This window comes from Aythya marila (genome assembly GCF_965140915.1).
Source record: "Aythya marila genome assembly, chromosome: 2".
Classification (NCBI taxonomy): Eukaryota; Metazoa; Chordata; class Aves; order Anseriformes; family Anatidae; genus Aythya; species Aythya marila.
In genome coordinates, this window is record NC_139043.1 from 60,928,806 (window position 1) to 60,943,143 (window position 14,338).

Genomic DNA, 14,338 nt, shown 5'->3' on the forward strand with positions numbered 1-14,338 from the left:
CACACATCTTGCTTTTGATAGCTGCCTTTGTATTTACAGGATTATCAGGGAGCACAAACATAAGACAGTTAAATACTGTCTTAGTATTTAGTATGGAATCTAACTTCATTTATTTTGAAGCATTCTTCTGTACAGAAACGTACTCTTAAAAACAGCATATGGATATTTTGTGGGTGCGGTTTTGTTCCTTGCTAGTCTGTATCACATGTAGATTATACCAAAGTATTTTTCCATAAGAAATACTGTTGTAAGCTCTGCCTGCCATCTGAGAGTCCAACACATTCTCCTTTAGCTGTTAGCATCCACCGGTGGAGAAAATGCAACAGGTCAGGTTTTCCCCTGCCAGTTTTCACTGAAGGTTAGGCTTAACACAAAGTTTAGGATTACCACACTGCCCATGTATTTTTTAGTTACTTGTCAATGATGCTTCCTGAAAAGTAATAACCAAGCTCATTCTTTGCTGTTTCATCTCTGTATGGCAGGCAAGGAGCAGAAACAACACTAGTAATGACAAAGATATTATACTTAAGCAGATATAATATAAAGGCAGAGATAAAGATGTGTTCTAAATAGCTTTTTTTTTTTTTTTTTTTTTTTTTTTTTCCTTCTTCAATGACAATTATTCTGTTTTATTCCAAATACTTATGGTATTGAAGGATTTATGCAGAGTTTCTTGTCACATATTCTTTCCTTTGTGAAGTATGCAGTTTTCCCATAGGAAAAATAATACAATTCCCTAACTTTGTTAAATTGTTTGCAGCTGTCCATCATAAGTATAGAAATGAATAAGCCCAAATAAAGGTTGTATAATATTAAAGAATCATAAAACGGAAATACTGCATGAATGAACTGAAACGTCAAATGGTCTTGCATGGAGTTGCAGTCTTTTGTTGCATATTGTAGTCTCTGGACTGCACATGCATTTCCCCTGTTCTAATGATATAGCAACGTAATACAATTTCATTTTCATAAGGAGTAGATATAGTTTCTGGGGAAAATAAAATACTCTGGTCCACATAATTTCAAGAACTGTGCTCTTGATTAATTCCAAAAGATATTTAATAATGTGCTTTCCCATCTAGCATAGAGAAGGATTTTGATTTCCCTGTTTAAATTGCAGTAAACTTTCTTTAGAATCTGTGTATATCTGTACTTCAGCACAGAAGCTTGCTACAGTTCCTGACATTTAGCATCAAGCACGGTATTATATATCTTGATTTTATTTTTTTTTCCTTGATGCGGCTGCAGTGGCTTTCTTAACAGCAAAATAAAGTTTATTCTTTTCTGTTGAAATGTGGCTATCTTCTTTTTCCACAAAGAAATGCAGCTGCATGAGTTATTTTGCTGAACTTCATGCAGTGCACTTCTGGTGAAAGACTGAATGAGTAAGTACTGCTACAAAGAGGTTAATATATATATATATATGTATATATATAACTTCTGTAGTATTTTGTTAGCTAATTTTATTTTTTGCATTTTTGCATATAAATTTCAAGAACAAATATTAAAGGTATAAAAAAGTTACATCTCAATAAATGTAGCAGAAGTATTGCTTACTTTAAGCAAATCACCAAATCTGTTGTCCAGATTTCTAAATCTGCATACAGATATCGGTGTTCAGCAGAGCACCTAGCACCAAAATACTTTAGCACTCAGATGAAAATCATCATATTGCAAAGCTCTTTGAAAACATGGGGAGTATTTATCCAGGCTCAAGCTTCTGATACCAAGGGAGGATACAAGCAGCTGATACTGGCTCTGTAACTACTCTAGTCTTAGAGCTAATGAAGCCTTCCACCCAGCAATGTTAGAATTTAGGTGAAGTTTTGGCTCTTCACTGGAACTAGCCATGGCAGAGGGTTGCTGTAGAGCATACTGTCACCCTTCCCTACCCCTCTGCACTGAGGAGGGGGGTGTGCAATGCAGGTGCTTCAGCAGAGCAGATCCTTTGACCATGAACACAAGACCATTACCCTTTTGCATCACTCTTACAATACTGTGCTGACACCACTCTGCTACTGAGCTAGAGGCTGTCTTGGTGTAGCAGTGCCATACCTTTGATTGCAAGAGCAAGGACTGAGGCAATGTAAACTTGGCCTCATTAAGGATCCTAGGAATATCTTGCAAGGGTTCTCCTAACATTGCTGCACACAGAGTACTTCCATGAAAGAGGCATGTCTTTGTTTTAGAAGCTAAGAGAGTGCTGCATAGATAATATTTCCTACCTCATCAGCAACCCATTCTGTACTTATCTTGGAAACTGCTCTGCTATTAGATTGGCTCATGATATGGTGTCTGCAGTCCTTGAGCAATAATTTTTGCTCATTTTTTTTGGCTCAGAACAAGGACAGCTTTCTGTAAAGTAAGTGCTGGCTCAAGCATTCTCTGCTTTTCCCCTCTGTTTGCATGTGTGTGTGGTGGATATATAATGATGTGATATCTTTGCATCTAGAGCCTGGTTATTTTCTCTCGCAGCCTATGTCAAGTCATCAGGCGTGGCTGTGTGGTGCCATGAAATAAATCTCCCTTAAAAATTGGAATATTGGTCAGGGACTGAGCTGGGCTCAACACCCATCAGTAAACAGCAGTTGGGTTATTCTGCTCTGATGAAGACTTCGCTATTCCTTCTGATACAAACACATGAACTGGGGTTTCAGGGACTGAGGTCATGTTGTGGGGTCACATTCAGCATTGTGGTTTGTTTGTGAGGCTAGAGGGAAGCCTTTATACCGGAGACCACCTGGACTGCTCTTTCATAGCAGAGACTTCATAGTTTCATGGCTACATTGCGATGTAGCTGCTTCCCTGGGTGGGGCTTTATTTGTATGCCTGGCTTTTGTTTGCAACAGTATGCAAATATGAGTGTCCTGCACCTCCAGATAAACAAGGAGTGGAGTTAATTTTTAAGGAGAAGCTGTATAAGCACGCCATAGTTAAAGTTCTTGATGTAAAGAAAGTCACCAATTCACAAAGGAATTTGATTACCTCTATCCATTATACACACACAGTGAGTGATCATGCTACTAACCATCTGTCATCTATTTCATTTGCATCATCAACACCTGCCCTGTTTATCTGCTACATTCTTTTCTTCGCTGAATTCTTACACTGCTTTAATAAAATACAGAAATGTTATTGTTAAAAACCAATTAATTTACAATCCTCCATAGAGATAGTATTACTTATAATTCAATTTAGCTTCTAATGACCTGCTTTCTTGCAAAATGACTTAATTCTAGTGTCAAAGATTAGTTATTAGACATTACCCTGCTGCACCAGTCATGTACTGCTGAGACAGGCAAAGCAGCTCTAGGTGTCCCTGGTCATTAATCAGAACTCGAAGACATTTTCCCTTTAACTCATTACAGAACCTGACTTCATCTGCCACTTTAACTCTTTGTTTTATGGAGTATTTTGAATCTGCCTTTCCTCCTCTTTTCATAATTTGGGCCTTCAGTGGGGAGAAGAGCTGGATGTCTGATTGCCTCGGAGTATACTGTCGCTGCCTGTGCTTTCTGCTGACCCTCTACCCTGGAGTTCATTCTGTGTCTCAACCGTTATGTGAACAGGGCATGAAAAGCGATGCTTTCTTTTTCCTACATCTTTTTTTGGAAATTAACACAATTGGATTTTCCACACAATTACAGTGCTGGGTGTAGTTGCCTTCTTACTACAAAAAAATGGTGTTACAAACATATATCACAGAGGCAAACTTGCTTCCATGCAAGTAGTTTGGCAAGGCAGCTATCTCCAGCCACCTCCTTCCTGGGCTTCACAAAGGGAGTGATGAAGCAAGAGGCTGAATCCAGCCAGTTCTTGAAGCATCATCTGGGCCCTTGGGCATTTGGAGGAGATGTCTGGTTTTGCACTTTGCATGAGGGTATTTTTATATGGCATATTAATGTTTCATATACAAAATACTATGCACAATCTAGGGCTGGGTCAAATTATTTTTTCTTGCTATATCCCAGGCAAGGGTTGGCTTTCCTTACTTTTTACTAGTATGGCTTCTTCTTTTTTCTCAAGTGGTGAAACACTTCAATGGGAATAATGTTATTTGTACATCGTGATATGCTAGTAAGGATGGATTCGGTCTTTGGAAAACAGCCTAAAGCACAATTCTTTGCCTTTTGGTTTCTGTGATACATGAGAGAATTACCTGCCATCAATTTAAACTCCAAATCTTTAGAGTATTTTGGCAACAAAGAACACAAAAATTGCATATATGAGTTGATTGATTTTATATAAAAATTGAACCTTTTAAACAATTTATGATGACTTAAGCTTTTTAGTAATTATATACAGGGTGTCTTAAAATGTATAACAAATTTAAAACTTAATGCTCATCAAAGTCTAATCATGGACATGGGATGAGTGGCAGGATTTAGTATGGAAAATGTTATTTCTTCCACTCCCATTCAAGTCTATATGCTGTAGAACTACATCCAATAAAATCTTATTTTTTAATGAGTTTAAGTTGTGCAGCTTAGGCTGGGTGAAGATTTTTATTTTCCCAAAATACAGACACTTCTGTCTTTTGAAAACCAAGAACCTACTGTTATAAAAGGCAAACAATGTCTCATCTGACTTCTTGACAACTGCATGCCATGCTGGAAGAATAAGAGATGCTCATTATTTTCCTAAAAGCACAGGAATTGGCTGTACAGTGTAGGCTGATGAAACTTCAACAGCTGTCTTCTAAGAAGCAGGTTTTTTTTTCAGAATAGACTATCAAGGGACATGTGAATAGTACACCAGACTAACTCTTAAACAACAGGCATTCTTGCAAATGATGAAACTCAGCTATGAGCGCCTAAGAATAACCTCCTTTGGATGGCAGGGGTGGAATGTTGCTCTTCGTGTACTGCAAGTACTAAAGCCTTACATAAAACATTTTGCTGGGTGAATGTTCTGTTTATACAGCTTATAATATTTGCAGGCAAAATCCATCTGAAACACTGATATCTTAAATACTACAAGGATCAACCCTTTGGACAATATGGTAAATCTCTTTGTATGAGAATCCTTAACAATGCTGCTTTCCAAATGATATACACTTATTGCTTCAATCAGACTAATAAATAATTCACATTTCTAAATGGTTTCTATGCAGGGTGATAGAGCAGTATGGTAGGGTAGGAAACATCCAGCTAGAGCCTAAAACATCTTCAGACATAATCCTAAAATAATCCTGTTTTCAAACGGTAAAAGTTCGTGCCTCCTGCTCAGGCAGCACATCATCAGCATCCAGATCAGGAGTTATGCCAAACTAGCTGTAATCTAATATGGAAATGAGATGTTGGCCTTGATATTGTGTCATTCTTCTGAATGGGATCACCTGCACCCATATCTCCTAGGAGGAAATTTCAAACAGAGTTAGCTCCTTAAACCTTCTAATTAAAATGAGAAATCCCCAGGCTTCCATGACTCAGCCTCAGAAAAAGATTATTAGGAATTTAATAGGGAAAATATCACATCTCAGACCATCTGTGACCCAGTGCTCTGTGAGAATTTAAAGAAAACTGGAGGGAGGAGGTGCACGCTCCAAAGCACACTCTAGGAGTACTTTGTTGGAGCTGCAATAAATCAACATAGTTAGAGTACAGCCTTTTTCAGATTTAATTACTGTTACATAATTATTAGCAAAGCAGTCTCCTCTGAAACTGTAAAACTCATTACATCAAAAATCCCCAAGCTCCTGATGGAATTTATGAACTAGTTACTTTCTTCCTGGCTCTGGGAAATGCAATAGGTTGTATTCTGTTTAATCTCCAGCAGATTTTAGTGTTCTGAGCTGTTCTGTTCTTCTTAGTTCCAGGGAACTTTCCATATTTGCCTTTTTCTTAATAAATAAATAAATAAATAAATAAAATCATGTTCTTTTTCATTTGTTTGCTTTTCTGCTGCTGGCACAGAATCTAGATGTAAACAAGTAGGAACATCTCATTTCCTCCACACTGTAGTGATGCCACTGATTGAGCTAAAATATGGATTCCCTTATGGAGGTGCAAAAGAACAAAATTTTATTTATTTTTTTTTTCCCCTGAGGTTTTGCTGTGAATACACAGCTTTAAAACCTCCCAGTGATCTGGACAAGGCCTGTATCAAGTCAACCTGAGGCCAGCCCTTTCCCAACCATTGCTGCCCAGTTTGAAACCTTTGGCAGGAGCCTCCTGGCTCTCATGTAGAACAATGGAGATTGCATGATGGACAGGCTGACACTTAAATCCATAACAACATCTTATGAATAAATGTAATGAGACATCCCCTCAGAGAGCTGAATGAACAGGTGAGGAATGGCAAATGGATACTGTAAGATCCAATTATTTCAAATCTAGAAAGGCTGGGCTGAGCAGAAAACCAGGTAATAACAACTGCAGCAATCCTTACTTTCTTACTTCTTCCTTTAGCCAGGGAATTGCAGACCTTGCCCTAGCACAGCCTGGCTATCAGACCTGGGAAATATTCCTAAAGCTAAGCCTCACTTTGGCTGCTTATTAACTCAGGAGTCACACTGACACGCTGGGGTAAGTATCATAGTATTTTCAGAGGTGACTCAAAGGTAATCAATGTTTTTACCTATGTCACAAAGATGAAATTATGTTTACCTGTTGAAATTGCTGTGATAATTGCTAGAACAAAGAATTTTGTTTTGTTTCTTCTTGAAATGCTCTCCTCAGTTTGTGGCATCAGAATGTAACTGCTTTTCCTGTGTTCCTGTGTTTGCTCTTCCAAAACATAAATTTGTGGTAATATAAATTGATTTATTTTTTTAAAATGCAAAACAGTAAATCTTTATAAAAGCCCAACATTTATAGGTTCAATCCAATTTTATTTATCTATAGATATAACTCATGTCCCAGGGTTTCAACTAGTAACTTAGAAAACCTGAGGCACTGAGCTATGCTGGATCAGGAATATAGGGAAATTTGGTTTTGATCTGCATTTAATATGATTTATATTCACAGATATTTCTATTGGTAGGTATTACAGGTTACAAAATAACAAGAAATCCATGAAAGACAATAAAATTTAACTTATTTTTGCATAACATTTTACTGTGATCTTAATCCTAAAATGCTTAAAGGTGTTAAATGATACATTTATAGCACCCCAAAAGAGAGATTAAGGAAGCAAGTGAGTAAGATTCCTCTTTCCAAAAAGAGGAATACCTCGCTCAAGGATCAGTATCAGTGCTTCACGCTGTACCAGCTAAAGTGAAGTTTCCTGCACTACATTCCTGTTAGACAATAGATGAACAGATGCTTTAGAGAGGAAGAGAGAAGGATAGAAACATTTGGAACTGGATTTTTAAATAAAAGAGGGGTCAGTAGTGTTCAGTAAAAATAAGATTGTCTTTTTTTTTTTTTTTTTTTTTTAATTTTTATTTTTCTCCAAGGAAAAAGCAGTTCCTTGAAGCGTTCTGGAGTAGATCTTGGGCAGGTCAGGAGATCATAAGGAACAGAAATTACAACAGCTAAGGTAAGAGGAATGAATAGCTTAATCCTTGTTGGTGGGCTGAAGAAGAAAGAAATGTATCTAAAACAGAAGATGAAGATAGGACATAAAAATAATCTTAGTACCATCCATTAAATTCATTTGAACTGCAGGGACCTCCATATAAATCTAGGTCAGGGAGAGAAGAAATAAAAGCATCCTTGAACGCTCTTTCCTTATCTGAACAGCTCTTCCTCTAAAGCATCTCAGTGGAAAACTGTACTGAGCTTATTTTCTTGGGCACGTTATCACTTTGTGAAAGATGGGCTCAGGATGCTTATTGGCATAGAGGCAGAGAGCATGATTTGGGCAGATATGTGGGCCACTGGGTAAAGCATCAGATTGAGGTCTCAGACACTTGAGCAAGTTACCATAGCCTAATGAGTTCCTGTGTAGCAGCTGAGCTGTTGCAAATGTAGGGTAGCACACGCTAATTTAAACTATTTTTGCTGAGGCTCAGCTGATGTATGGCAACCATTAAGCCAAGGTAACTAAGTCATATGTCTGAAATCTGATTTCAAGAATGTGGGTTCAGCTCAGTTCAGGGGTTAGGTCATCGGGCTTCTGCTCACTTCATAACTTCTCTGGGCAACCATTTTATCTTAGTTTTCTTATATATATATATATGTATATGTATATATATATATATATATAATCAGCAGTAATGGTGACAGCTTACAATTATGAAGTTCTTTGGGCTAGAAGAGAGGGTAAGGTCATTGTTTTTTATCTGTTGGTGGTGGCTTTTTTTTTGTTCGTTTGTTTGCTCTGTGTGTGGGAAGAGGAATACTATGTTGCTATTTGTTGCTGGGTAGAAGTATGGAGTATATTGAACTTTCTGAATTTCATGTGAAGTTTTCCTGCTTGTCTTCATTAATACCTGAATAAAAGTGTTTAAAGGGCTTCTGCTGGTATAAATGAGGACAGGATTTTGCCATAGGGATATAGCCTTCTGTTGGTGAGCACATATAAACTCAGCTGTGATTTATCATAATTCTGGTAAGTGCTGAGGGAAGAACAGAAAAATAAGAAAATATCCTTGCTTTCTCTCCAGATTTTGCTTTTCATTTACACTCTATGATTCTTTGTTTCTATTAGGGCGTTTTGGAAAGTATCATGCACTCCTATCCTCCTATGAAAAGAGAGAAGTGCACAAATATTCACACCCCCCCTCCATTTTTTTGGATGGTATTCTTTTTTAGCATTTAATATTGAGAGTTTTGGTTTTTCCCTTGTTTGAAATGAAGGTGTTCCCCTGTGGAAGGATTTTCATTTTATCTTTGTATGGTGATCATAACATGTGGCACTCCAGACAGCTATTCTGCTCAGAGCTGAAAAACACCAAGCATTTCCTTTAATACTACCAATAAACATTTGTGTTATTTTTTTCCATAAAGTGGTACTCCAAGCATCATGCCAGTTCTTCAAGTGACAGATTCTTTCAGAGGCGGAAGAAAAGTATCAGTATTTATTGGTTACTATAAGTATTTCCGAACAGTTTAAGAAGCACAAAGTCCTAAAATATTTATGCATGCATATCAGTTACAGTACTCTGCTACCATTTATTGGGCAGAATGACAAAATACATGCATCAGAGTTACGATTGCTGTGATAATTACTTGAGGGAATCACTCCATAATGAAAATTAAAAATAAAACCATGTACAGTGATTAAATATTTGTGGAATGATTTATGCTAGAGTCATGAAGGTGTTTCATATTTCAAAATATTTGATCTAGAAAATGAATGTCCTGCTGCAAAAATGGCCATTGTATTCTTGCAATAACATCTCCAAGAGTTACAAAGGACTGTGGTTCTTGTGTACTTGTAAACAATTTCCTGTCTTTCTCCTTTTGTTTCAAAAGGACTTTCAGACAACAAACTTGCAAATCACCGCAAAAACGATCAGTTATCACTCTGGTGTGTATTTAGAGTAGATGATAATGTGGAACAACAGAGCAAGAATCAAAGATCGTGGTTTGGGGGTCCTGCCTCATAAGCATAGGCAGCCTCTGCCTAGTTATTCACCAGACTAAAGATTTTCAACAGAGCTGTGCTAACCCCCTCAGCTACTGCTTCTGGGCTGGCAGTAGCAGCTGTCTCTTACCATTATGCCCCGAGGAAGCAATGGCATTTGCCAGCAACTCCCTTTGTGTCTAACTCATTTCCTACATTCTCTTATTTCATTTGCATAGTCAACTGGTCCTTATGCCTCAAGAAAATCAGGAGAGCATCTGAGGAATAAGTTGTTAGAAATGAAGTTTTTAAACATCACACCAGGAGGTGCATGCACAGACCTCATTATATTCCCAACAGGTCTGCCAGCTCATGAGAACATAACACACCAGAGAGACACTCTTTGTACTAACAGTTGACAGGGCTAAAATAAAGGAGGCATCTCTCTCCCTGCCATCTCAGAAAATCGCTGTGTAAACTCAGCAAAATATTTCTGATCCTACTTTCCATCACAACGCTCTTCCTGTGGACAGACCTTTATTGATGTCAGAAGTGCTGGAAAGAGTAGGACTTAAGTTTTAGCAGGCTGCCTGTTTCCATTGTTCTTTCCTCCATCTGTCTCCTTTCTTTCACAGTAATTTAGCCTGGGGTTGTCCCAAAAGTGTCAATTAGAAATTAGTCAAAATAACCTGAAATCCTGGAAGAGGTTAGATCAGAGGCTTGTTTTACTGAACCACTTCACAATCAGGAGTTCAGCATCGGTAGTGCTTTCATCTTTGCTGTTTTTTCCTATCTGTAGTGAGCTGGGCTGCAACGGCATGCTGATGCCTTTGCCACCCACGAGAAATCTGGTAAAGGTGCTTTCCAGGTGAGCAGCTGCATTGACACCAACCACTCTGAGCAACCAACACATACTGATGCCTCTTAGATCTCTCTGATAAATAAAAATAATCAAACTCCCCCTTCCTACTCATTTGCACAAGCCCAGGGGCTATTGGTAAATTTTACCTCCTAGTTGTGGATGGTGCTCATGACTTTGTTAGGTGCTTTCAGTAACTGAAGGCTGTTGCTTGATGTATAGTGGTCTCATGATGCGAAAGGCTCTTTTCCACCCCAGCCCTGTGCCCTCTCATTCTTAGTGTGAGCATTACTGGGGTTGTGCTAGGTATGATTTCCCGGCTATAAGAGGGACCCAGGTACAGCACAGCTGATCAGTGCTGTACCCAGCCAGCTGCTGACATCAAACAAGTGGCAAGGATTCAATCACAAGATCTATTAATGAAAATACGATATTTCTGTGATTATTCTGTGATAACCTATGATTTTGGCCTTAATCGCTGTTGACCTGGTACTGACCACCGTAATGCTGCAAATGCCAGTAGCCTGTCTGAAACAACAGGGAAAACACGCTGGGAATCTCCAACGGTATTATTAGCAAAGCCAGTCAGAGTACTTCCAACAAAGCAAAAGTGCTTCAAAATATCTTGCTTTGGTTATGAGGAAGACTTCATCAGATGGGTTTTTTTGAAGGAGGGGTAAAGGGACAGAATGAGTATTGCTGTGACCTGTGTGGGCTTGCAGCCTGGTGGCTTGAGCTGTGGTGTGGGATGCTGATATTTATAGCCCTGCTAAATTTATTCAGAAAGAGCACAGTTTAACACTTCTGCTCTCAGCCAGGCAATTGATCAATCAGACTTAAATGTAGAGGCATATATGCACTGTAACCACTCTCCAGTGGCCTTTGTTAGGCAATCAAGAACCTGGTGTGTCTGGAGTTTGGTGTGGTCTTGGTTCTTGAGGAAGATATGAGAGATGTGGCAAGGTTCCTTCAGACATGACAAGGTTCTGCCACAAGACAACTCAAAATACAATAGATGTGCAAAGCACTGCCTTTCTCTAGTTTATGTGTTCAAACTAATCACAGTGTATATTATACACATATAACTCTGTGTATGTTATGCAAAAACTCAGCAGTACATCACTAACAATCAAGGTGCATGTCACTGTCAAAATTTAGGCTCTAAAGCTGTTTTTAGTTTTTGTAGTCAATGCTGATGCTGTGTCACCTTATTACAATGCTTTGGTCCTGCTGGCTTCAAAACTGTTACTGGATAATCAGTACTTTTCAAAAATCTAACATCATGGTCAGGAGACTGAACTGGTAATAGCAGACTGACTGTGGACACCTGATTTTTAAACATCGGTTGTATCCATGGTTCTATAAACATATGTAGACATTTCTCTGTCTTACGTAAGATATGATAATCCCATATTAAGTTTGTGTGTTTGGGCTTGTTTGGACTGTTGTACCTATGTAGAAACCACCTAGAACAGCTTTTCTGCCAACAAGCATTAGCTGACTTCAGATGCCTACAGACCATTCTGCAAATGAGTCTCTGTAGTGACCAGGGATCCTAAAATTGAAGCCATATGGAAACTTACTGTGCATATTAAATTGCATGCAGCAGTGTTAACAGCATTTTGATTTGTGGCTGCAAGTAATAAATGAATTATATTAATTTTGTAGCTGCAAGCTAATTTCTCCAGAATTACTTTTTAATAACCAGCATCATGTTCACTAGTAAGATTTAAATACATTTAGGAACAAATTTGAGGATTTTTTTTTTTATTAAAAAAAATGCTATATTATCATTTGAGACTGAGTTTATTTAATAATTCTTTAGACACTTCAAAGTAAAATATCACATGGCAATTGAATGAACTGCAGACCAGACTACCTATACAGTGTGGGAACTGGTCAAATCACAGGCAAAATGGTAAACTAAGCAAGCAATTTGTGATGGACTCCATGTTGTGTACTGTTGTCTTCACACATATTGGGCTGCAGAAGAGAAGGGACAAGTACAAAATGGATTTAGGATGTGTGTCCCCAGGGTTATCCCTCCTTGTGTGCAGTGCTCCTTGCCAGTAACTGGTCCTTTTTGGAGGAGGAGCTGCTTCTCAGACGTATCATAGGTGACTAAGAATATGAAGCATGATTCTTGCCATCTGGGATTGGTAGAGATGTGTGTGGTCCTGTATTAAATATCTTTTATGCCTTGGTCCATTAATAACATCCCAAGTATATTAATGCTGATGTTGATGGTGTCATTTTTGCCCAGAACAATGCTGAATTTGAAGGGAGAACAGATCCCTACACACAGATGGGAAAGAGAATATGAGGAGTATGACCATGCTGTCAGTGAAATACCGTGCTCAGGCAGCTTGTATCGTTAGTCTCTCAGAGAGGCCACTAGGCACAGCTTAATTGAACGCTGAAGAGCTCTTCCATAAGGCTGTGCCTGTGGTAGAAGCCATTACTCATGGTGGAGTCACCATCTTACAGAACGCACTGACATCTGCACGAGTACCTGAGGGTATGGGGAACCCGTGATTGAGTAAGATGTGGATGTATTGTACAGCGACGTATCTGCTCTAGGGCATCTTTTGCAGGCTCAGCTGTTGTGAAGTGCCTGTTAATCCAGCATGAAGGCTGAAGTAACTGTTACAGGGTAGATGACCTGCTGTGCAAAGCAACTGTGTAGTTCAAAGTAGACATAGTTGTAGCTGGAACATGTTAGCTGTCCAGGCTGAGCACACTGGCACCCCAGCTCACACTCAACATGCCTGTCCCTGGGAAGGTAGTTCTGAGAATTTGTTGTGACCATGAAGTTGTCTTTTTCTCTCCTGGAAAGCCAGGTACTTCCTTACCTGTCTTTCCAAATGGCTGTCATGGTGCATCCTACACTAAAGTACTCTATTCACTGGGAAATCTCTGGCCATATTTCTGGTGGCATTTATTTATTTTCTTCATCACTCATTATGTCAGGGGTGTTCTTCCATGTTTGCACTATTTGTCTTTCTGATTTCTGGGTTCTTTGTCTTAAGTCATTCAGAAAGTAAGCATGACATGAGGCTTGGGGATGGCCTTGCCTTTTTAGCTGAGTTTGTATTATGTTGTTGCTCTTTAAGGGAAAAAACAGGTAATTAGAAAAAGTAGGGATATAGGAAAAGTAGGATTGGAGGAGATGTTAAGATTTTAGAGTTTGGGTATACGGGCTGAAAGTCTTTGTAGCTGAACACCTGGGGAGTGTTGGCTGGACACATTGACTGGCTATTTGTTCACTATCACACCCCTAAATTAAGTGCCCCTTTGGCATCAAAATTGGTACAGCAATGTGCATTGAGTTAAATGTTTTCCTCACTTGCTGATGGGGTTCCACAAAGTCTATTTCTCAGCATGTATAGGCATGCCTCTATGTATTATGTATGCTGATAGGTGTGAACTAACACATGTATATCTATTGTGGGGAATATACTTAGTCATTTGAAGTAATGTCCATTATCAAGACAGAAATACCAAGCCCAAGAACAGCTCTCTTCCTAAATCCAGGGATTAAGTGCTTTGCTTTGTGACTGACACAGGCTATCCCTCAGAATTTGGGGATGGAATGTCAATTGTACAATTAATAAAATTACTCAGAATTCTGATCCTGCTTCTTTCAGTGTAGGACATTGCTTTTCTTTCCCACATGGACTTCTTCTGGTATGGGGGAAGTATACACTAGCATTCATATGGGTTTTCCCCTGGATTCTGAGGAAGATCCCATCATAGCTTCTTTGTCTGCAAGCTGTCTGCCCAACAGAAATGTCACTTCAGTTGCATCTAAGCATTATGCAGCTGCTCTTGTGGCTGTAAATAAATAACATAGCGGATAAGGCTACGTTTTGCTTCCCATGTGATTTAGAATTCAATCTGGTATCTGCTGGGCTCCCATGGAACAAGAGCAGACCAAGCCCTCTCACTCTTGCTTTCAAGAATACAGAATTTATGCTAAAATCTCTGATTTAACCTGAATGCCCTTTATGTATAAGGGCCTTCATT